This window comes from Manis javanica, chromosome 4 (genome assembly GCF_040802235.1).
Source record: "Manis javanica isolate MJ-LG chromosome 4, MJ_LKY, whole genome shotgun sequence".
Lineage (NCBI taxonomy): Eukaryota > Metazoa > Chordata > Mammalia > Pholidota > Manidae > Manis > Manis javanica.
Window position 1 is genome coordinate 103,120,911 of NC_133159.1, and position 10,133 is coordinate 103,131,043.

Sequence of the window (10,133 nt, forward strand, 5' to 3'; positions counted from 1 at the left end):
CTTGCATGTGCTGCAAAGTCTGAGAAAAATAAGAGGAACACTGAAATGAAACTTGGGGCTTATAAAGGAGCTGCTGACATACTTCTCCAAAACAACAGAGAGAGAGAATGAGAATGAGGGAGACATTTGCTCTAAATATAAACAGAACTCCAGGGAGAAGAGAGAAGGTCTCCAGCATCCTTCACAACCCTGGTATATAAACAAATGGCTCCAGGGTGAGAAGACTTTAAATACCTCTAGAACAATACATATTCTCCAGCTTTCAAGGCCTGTTTGCCATTCAACAACTCTATAACCCATGTTTCCAGATATTTCTGTTCAGTAAGCCCTGACCATGCAGAAACATGAAAAGTCACTGAGAGTTGTTTTCTTTATTATTTACAAACATTATATATGTACTGCAGAAACACCTGCCCCTTACAAAAACAAAAAATAAATCAAACAATACAGACATATATGGAATAAATCAGTTGAATTTTTTCTTTGACACTCCCTCTATTCCCATGCCTCTCCCAGAAATAAAAATTATTAATAAATACTTGCTTATACTTTCAGAACTTTTCTTTACCATTACATACATGTGTATTTCTCATACACAAATGGAATCATACTAAATACATTTTTCTACAATTTGATTTTTGTAATCAAATATTAGAACTTAGAATTTTTCTATGCCAGTCCATTTTATCTATCCCAGTCTCAATACACAGTATTACAGTGTGTGTATACATTATGTTTATTTATAATGTATCACATACATATGTATTTATGATGTATTATGTACTTATACAATATGCATTATAAGTATATAATACATTATAAATGTGATATACAATTATATCTATTATGTCATTATGTTATGTAAATATATAAATAATACAAATATTTAACCATTCTGCTGTTGATGAACATTTAGATTTAGGTTATTTCTAATTTGTCATTATTATTAACAATCATGCCAGGGAACTTCCTTGTACATGTAAGTTAGTGTGTGAATATATATATTTGTGAATATTTTCTAGGAACAATTTCTAATAGTGGAATTTCTGGGTTCAGAGATAAGGCAATTCAATAGATTCTGTTAAATTGGCCTCTTAAAAAAAAACAAAACAGATCCTCACCCATACAATAATTATACTAGCAGAAGCTATCTAATGTAATTATTTTGGAATACTGGAGCCTGTTGAAGGCTTGAAGCACCCAGGGAAGACTTGGAGAGTAAATTATAGTTAATTTCCATCAGTTTCAGCTGTAAGCTCAGAAGAGCCTACCCATCTCCCTACCACCCTTCCCAGACCCATGGCGGGCAGCTATGTATGTATTCTTGGAGCTTACAGGAACCAAGGTGGGTAATAGGGATCTTGTTCTCCAGATATTAAAGATCTGTGTTCTGATTGCTGATTGCTGCCTCTATCAAAACAGGCAGCTACTTTATAACACCCCAAACCCTCCACTGTTGCAAGCCCTTCCCCTTCCAGCTGAAGCAATTTCCAGAGGATTTAAAGGGCTGGTACATTTTCCACCCTTCATTTTTGTTTTTTGTTTTCCCTTTTGGAAGTTTGGCATTAAAGACTATTGGAAAGCAACTGCATACATAGAAGAAATTATAAAGTCACTGCACATGCCCACTTTTGTCACTTATGTTTGACATAATACTTGTAAGTCTTAGCCAGAGCCATTAGACAAGAAAAAATATATAAGAGGCATCCACACTGGAAAGGAAGAAGTGAAATAATCTCTGTGTGCAGATCTTATACATAGAAAACCCTAAATTTTCTACAAAAATGTTTAGAATTAAAAAATTCAGCAAAGAAAGTTAAAATAAAAAAAACTCAGCAAAGTAGCAAAATAGAAAGTCAACATACAAAAAAACACTTGCATTTCATACAGTATGAATAATCTAAGAAGGAAATTAAAAAAACAATTTCATTTACAATAACATCAAAAAGAATAGAATACTTAGGAATTAACCAAGGAAGTCAAAGATTTTTATAATGAAAACTATGAAACTTTGCTGAAAAAATTAAACAAGACATAAATTAAATGAAAGACATCCCATGTTAATGTTTAAGAAGATTTAATATTGTTAAAATGTCAATATTACCCAAAGCAATCTACAGATACAGAGCAATCCCTGCCCAAATCCAAATGACACTTTTTTCAGAAATAAAAAATATATCCTAAAATTCACATGGAATCCCAAGGAACCCCAAATAGTGGAAACAATCATGAAAAACATGAAAGGTTGGAAGACTCAACCTTCTGATTTCAAAACTTACTATAAAGCTACAGTAATCAAAACAGTGTGGTATTATCACAAAGATAGACATATAGACCAATGGACCTGAATAGAGAGCTCAGAAATAAACTCTTACAGATGTAGTCAAATGACTTTCCGGCAAGTGCCAAGACCATTCAATGGGGAAAAGACAGGCTTTTCAACAAAAACTGCTGGTAAAACTGGATATCCTCAAGTAAAATGAAGTTGGGCCTCATACCATATATAAAAATTAACTCAAAATGGGTCAAAGACATAACTGTAAGAGCTAAAACTATAAAATTCCTACAAGAAAACAAACAGGACAAAAGTTCTTCAGCATTGAATTTGACAAAGATTTCTTGTATATGACATGAAAAGTACAGGGAACAAAATTGAAAATAAACAAATTGGACTTCCTGAAAATTAAAAATGTCTGTGCCTGAAAGGACATTGTCAACAAAGTAAAGAAGCAACCCACTGATTAGAAGAAAATATTTGCAAAAATACCTGATAAAGGATTCATATCCAGAATATTCAGGTATACTTCAGAGGCATTGCATGTTTGGTTCCAGACCAGTGCAATAAAGCTAATATCACAATAAAGTGAGTCAGATGAATTTTTTCCTAGTGCATATGAAATTTATGCTTATACTATACTGTAGTCTATTAAGTGTGCAATAACATTATGTCTAAAAAACTATATATATATATATATCTTAATTAAGAAATACTTTATTGTAAAAAATGTTATCTGAGCTTTCAGTGAGTCATAATAACTGATAACAGATCATCACAGCAAATATAATAATAATGAACATTTTGAAATATTGAATTACCAAAATGTGACAGAGAGACAAAGTGATCAAATGCTGTTGGAAAAGTGGTACCAATGGACTTGCTTGTTGCAGGGTTGCCACAAACTTTCAATTTGTAAAACACACAGTATCTGTGAAGCACAATAAAATGAGAGCCTTTATAGAGAGCTCCTGAAACCACACCACAACAAGCCAAAACCAATTCAAAGGTAGGCAAAGGATTTAAATGGACATTTCTCTAAAGGAGATACATGAATAGCCAATAAGCAAATGAAGTGATGCTCAACATGACTGACCGCTAGGGAAATACATATCAAAACTACAGTGAGATATTACTTCACACCCATTAGGATGGTTATGACCACAAAAACTAATTACCAGTGTTGATGAGGATGTGGAGAAGCTGGAACCCTTGTGCACTGTAGGTGGGCATGTCAGATGATACAGCTGTTATGGGAAATGTATGGTGGTTCCTCAAAAAATTAAAAATAAATTTATCATGTGATCCAGGAATTCCACTTCTGTGTATACACCCAAAAGAATTGAAAGCAATATCTTGAAGGGATATCTATACACCTATGTTCACAGCAGCATTATTTACAGTGACTGAAATGTGGAAGCAATCATAGTGTCCATTGATGTATGAATGAATCAACAAAATGTGTTTTGTGTGTGTGTGTATATACACACAACTGAATAATTTTCAAGTTAAAAAGGAAGAAAAGAGATTCCTGATACCTGATACAATACGGATGAACCTTGAATACATTATGCAAAGTAAGTAAGCGAGTCACAAGAAGACAAATACTACATGATTTTATATATATATATACTCACATAGTACATAGAGTAGTCAAAATCAGGGATAAAAAGAATGGTGGTTTCCAGGGGCTGGGGGTGGGGGAAATGGGGCATTATGGTTTAATGGGTACAAAATTTCAGTTTTACAAGATGAAAAAGTTCTGGAGATGGACGGTGATATGATGGTGGTCATACAATATGAATATACTTAATACCACTAAGCTGTATGCTTAACAATTTTCAAGATGGTAAATTTTATTGTACATTTTACCACAGTAAAAAAGGTGGAGGGCAAGAGATGGACTGTACATTTCTCTGATACTTCCACTTCTTCTTCACCTTATTGGTCTTTTTAATTTTATCAATTTGATTGGCTTTTTATCTTATATTCTCGTTTAATAATAAATGATCTGCCTGTACCCTCACAAATACTTAATGTGATTTTCTTGGGAATCTTGGTTTCCAGGGATGACTCAAATTAACCCGATGTGTTGCCCTAGGTCTTAGAACATGTCCAGATGTGCTAAGGACTTCCAGTTACCACCTGCTCTTGCCCTTCTGAATGCCCTTGTACACAACAGGCCTGAAAGCTGTTGGTTTGCGTGGCTTTGGCTGGAGTTGCTTCTAGTTTAAAGTTGCAGTCCTTCCATCCATATCCAATGACCCCTGAACATCAGCTACTCCCCATATAGAGAATTTAGTCAGGGGTAAAGACAGACCAGTACAGATGCTCTCCGGGTATATCAAAGGATTAAGGAAATGGGAAAAGAACTTCTAAGGCATAACTAAAGGAATTTAAATTCGTTTGGCAATGCTGAACACCAATTACTTGCTTGTATTCTTCCCAAACCTCTTATATTCTCTTCTGCTTCACAAAGGAAGTAAGACACAGACTGCTTAGTGAATATTACCAAAAGATGGACTCTCTTGCTTAGAATCCTGTTGCTTATGACTATATTTTAGATCATTATAAGCAGAAACTCTCCATTTTATGCACCTTTGAACTCTTCTCAGCACTGACCATAGTTTTCAATAAACATTTTTTAAAGGAACAAATGTCCTAATGTCAGGATGCATGTAATATATTCCTGGCTATTTTTCTGATTTGCTTTGAGATGTTTATACCTAACTTTCTAAAATCCACTTTGCAAGACTGAATGTCTCCTGAGCCATCTTATTTTTGCTTCCACTACAAGGAAAAAAAAGAGGTAATAAAATGAATGCTTACAGCTCTTTTCTTTAGATAACCAGGCATTTGTGGTTATTTAAACTTCCATTTCTCCTCTTCTCCAGTTCTGGCTAATTTTTATGTATTTTATTGCAGACTCAAATTTGCAAGAGAAAAATGGTGTTGTACTCTTTTTTTAATCTTCTTTTCATTTTGATCAGCTTCTCAAACACCTGGAGGACTAATGTGGACCACCCAGGGGAATGCTATCTGAAACCTACCAGCAGCTCATTGTAGTGTAAGATCAATGGTTGATACTACCGTTCTGAGTTATTATTACTCCATCTCTGCCATTACCTGGCTGTGATTTCGAACAGGTCACTTAACCTCCCTGTGTTTCTGTTTCTTTACTAAAGCTATTAGGAGGTTCAAAAGAAGTAATGTATTTTTAAAACTTTATTCAGTGAAAAACATAAAATGTAATGGAACTATAAAGCATTGCAAACAAACTTTTATAAAGTAGAGTCTTACAAATCAAACAAAATCTTGTGGGTCCTTGTGGACCACCCACCTTGTCATGGCAAACAAAAGAAGTTCTTTGTTTTGTTTTATTCTCTTGCTGCATTCTAGCCAAAGAGACAACTTGTCTAGTTGCCAGAGCCATCATCAGTGCAAGACTAACAGCCTTCATTTGGCGGTCAACTATCCATATTTATGAAACATCTGACTTTCAAAGACCAATAGCTAAATTCTCACATTAAGAATCCACACGCTTGGTTCTCTCTCACTTACCTTGGACTGTGTGCTAAACATACGGACAGCAGATCTAAATGTTGAAATAAATTATTTGAGGAAACAGAACTTTTAGAATAAATGCTCCCTTCCCCTAAAATAGGCCCCATGGATATTACAATTCTACCTAGGTAATAATTTCGTGAATATTGCTGTGTGTCATATTTTCTCATCCTCACCTTCCTGAGAATATCTGAAACAACAAATATTCCTAGGCGATGTCCTTGGATTGCAAATGATGGAAACTGAACTTTAATGCAAGCAAAAAAGGGCATTTACTGACTTGTTTGAGAAGTCCAGTATTCATTTTGGCATTGGCTTATTCCTGTGATATAAATACTTCCCTGAAATCAATTTCAAGCTACGAATGTGACATTACTGAAAGTGGAGTTGGAAAAAAGGTACACAGCTGGTTTTTGAGAACCAGTCGATCCAACTCTGCTTATATGCTAGGCATGGTGCTGTGTGCCAAAGCTTTATAGAGTCAAGTGAAACCTGGTCACTCTTAGGGCACAGGGAATTAGAAGGGAAGAAAGGTGCTCTTAATATTTATTACCACATTCATTAAGAACTTGCCAGATCCAGGCACTCAGTTCCTTAGAAGTATTTGTTCTAAAAGTTTAGACTGAATCCAGATTGCCGAAGTTTAAACATCAGTACATTTGCTTAGTGTTAGATTTTGATCAAGTTAGTTGACTTCTCTATCTCAGTTCCCTAATCTATAGAAAGGGAATGTATAATATCTGCCTCATAAACTTGTTGTGGAAATGAAATAAATTGATATATGTAAAGCATTAAGAATAATTTCTCATTCATGATGAGTACTGTTGACCCTTGAACACACAGAGTTGCACTTATACATGATTTTTTTCAGTAAGTAAAATTGGAAAATTTTTGGAAATTTGTGACTTGAAAAAATAATTTCTTTTCTCTAGCTTATATTACTGTAAGAATACAGTATATATTTGCGGAGCCAAGATGGCGGCATGAGTAGAGCAGCGGAAATCTCCTCCCAAAACCACATATATCTATGAAAATATAACAAAGACAACTCTTCCTAGAACAGAGACCAGAGGACACAGGACAACATCCAGACCACATCCACACCTGTGAGAACCCAGCACCTCGCGAAGGGGGTAAGATACAAGCTGCAGCCCTGCGGGACCTGAATGCCCCTTCTCCCCAGCCCCCTGTGGGAGGAGAGGAGTCAGAGCAGGGAGGGAGAGGGAGCCCAGGACTGCTGAACACCCAGTCCCAGCCATCTGGACCAGAGCGCAGACACAGTGCATGTGTGGGGTCCTGGATACTAGGAAAACAGGCCAACAAGACTGGTGGGCGGGTGCCGGAGGCCGGCGCTGGAAAACAAAGAAACATGAGCAGCCATTTTTTGTTTGTTTGTTTGTTTTGTTTTGATTTGGCGAGTGCTTTTTGAAAGTCTTAAAGGGACAGAAACCACAATACTAGAGAAACAGGGCAGTAAGACCGGTGAGGAGGTGCCTGAGGCCGGTGCCAGAGAACAAAGAAACGCGAGCAGCCATTTTTGTTGTTGTTGTTGTTGTTTTGTTTTGGCGAGTGCTTTTTCGAAGTCTTAAAGGGACGGGGACACCAATACTAGGGAAACGGCAGCAAGACTGGTGAGCGGGTGCCTAAGGCCAGTGCAGGAGAAAAAAGAAACGCAAACGGCCAATTTTTTTTTTCTTCTTTTTTTTGCGAATGATTTTGGAAGTCTTAAAGGGACAGGGACCCCAATACTAGGGAAACAGGGCAGCAAGAATGGTGAATGGATGCCTGAGGCTGGCACCTGGGGAAAAAGCAAAGCGAGCATTTTTTAAAAAATTATTTATTTAATTTTTTTTGTTGTTGTTTTTGTTTTCTATTGTTGTTTTGTTTTCGCGAGTGCTTTTTGAAAGTCTTAAAGGGGCAGGGCAGGACAATTAGTCCAGAGGTAGGGAATCTGGGGATCTCTGGGCACTCTAATCCCCTGGGAAGCAGGGAACACAGAGGCTCCTTACTAAGATAAATAGCCTCCCAGCCACTTCCCATCCAACAGGGCTCCACCATTTTGGAGCAGCAGCCCGAGCCAAGACACGCCCACAGGAACAGCGGAGATAAACTCCATAGCAGCCGGGCAGGAAGCAGAAGCCCTGTCTGTGCACAGCTGCCCAGCACAAGCCACTAGAGGTCATTGCACTCCCAGGAGAGGAAGGCCACAAACCAACAAGAAGGGAAGTTCTTCCAGCCGTCATTCATTCCAGCTCTGCAAACTATTTCTATCACCGTGAAAAGGCAAAATTATAGGCAAACCAAGATCACAGAGGCAACACCAGAGAAGGACACAGACCTAACCAGTCACCCTGAAAAAGAATTCAAAATAAAAATCATAAACATGCTGACAGAGATGGAGAGAAAAATGCAAGAGCAATGGGATGAAGTCCAGAGGGAGATCACAGATGCCAGGAAGGAGATTACAGAAGTGAAAAAAACCCTGGAAGGATTTATAAGCAGAATGGATAAGATGCAAGAGGCCATTGAAGGAATAGAAATCGGAGAACAGGAACACAAAGAAGCTGACATAGAGAGAGATAAAAGGATCTCCAGGAATGAAACAAATATTAAGAGAAGTGCATGACCAATTAAAAAGGAATAATATCCATATTATAGTGGTACCAAAAGAAGAAGAGAGAGGAAAAGGGATAGAAAGTGTCTTTGAAGAAATAATTGCTGAAAACTTCCCCAAAATGGGGGAGGAAATAATTGAACAGACCACGGAAATACACAGAACTCCCAATAGAAAGGATCCAAGGAGGACAACACCAAGACACATAATAATTAAAATGGCAAATATCAAGGACAAGAAAAGAGTTTTAAAGGCAGCTAGAGAGAAAAACGTCACCTATAAAGGAAAACCCATCAGGCTATCATCAGACTTCTCGACAGAAACCCTACAGGCCAGAAGAGAATGGCATGACATATTTAATGCGATGAAACAGAAGGGCCTTGAACCAAGGACAGTGTATCCAGCACGATTATCATTTAAATATGATGGAGGGATTAAACAATTCCCAGACAAGCAAAAGCTGAGGGAATTTGCTTCCCACAAACCACCTCTACAGGGCATCTTACAGGGACTGCTCTAGATGGGAGCACTCCTAAAAAGAGCACAGAACAAAACATCCAGCATATGAAAAATGGAGGAGGAGGAATAAGAAGGGAGAGAAGAAAAGAATCTCCAGACAGTGTATATAACAGCTCAATAAGCAAGCTACATTAAGCAGTAAGATACTAAAGAGGCTAACCTTGAACCTTTGGTAACCACTAATTTAAAGCCTGCATGGCAATAAGTACATATCTCTCAATAGTCACCCTAAATGTAAATGGACTTAATGCATCAATCAAAAGACACAGAGTAATAGAATGGATAAAAAAACAAGACCCATCTATATGCTGCTTACAAGAAACTCACCTCAAACCTAAAGACATGCACAGACTAAAAGTCAAGGGATGGAAAAACATATTTCAGGCAAACAACAGCGAGAAGAAAGCAGGGGTTGCAGTACTAATATCAGACAAAATAGACTTCAAAGCAGAGAAAGTAACAAGAGATAAAGAAGGACATTACATAATGATGAAGGGCTCAGTCCAACAAGAGGATATAACCATTCTAAATATATATGCACCCAACACAGGAGCACCAGCATTTGTGAAACAAATACTAACAGAACCTAAGGGGGAAATAGACTGCAATGCATTCATTTTAGGAGACATCAACACACCACTCACCCAGAAGGATAGATCCAAGGGCAGAAAATAAGTAAGGACACAGAGGCACTGAACAACACAGTAGAACAGATGGACCTAACAGACATCTATAGAACTCTACATCCAAAAGCAACAGGATATACATTCTTCTCAAGTGCACATGGAACATTCTCCAGAATAGACCACATACTAGGTCACAAAAAGAGCCTCAGTAAATTCCAAAATATTGAAATTCTACCAACCAATTTTTCAGACCACAAAGGCATAAAACTAGAAATAAATTGTACAAAGAAAACAAAAATGCTCACAAACATATGGAGGCTTAACAACATGCTCCTAAATAATAAATGGATCAACAAAAAAATCAAAATAGATATCAAGGAATATATAGAAACAAATGACAACAACAATACAAAACCCCAACTTCTGTGGGACGCAGCGAAAGCTGTTGTAAGAGGAAAGTATATAGCAATCGAGGCACACTTAAAGAAGGAAGGACAATCCCAAATGAATAGTCTAACATCACAATTATCGAAAC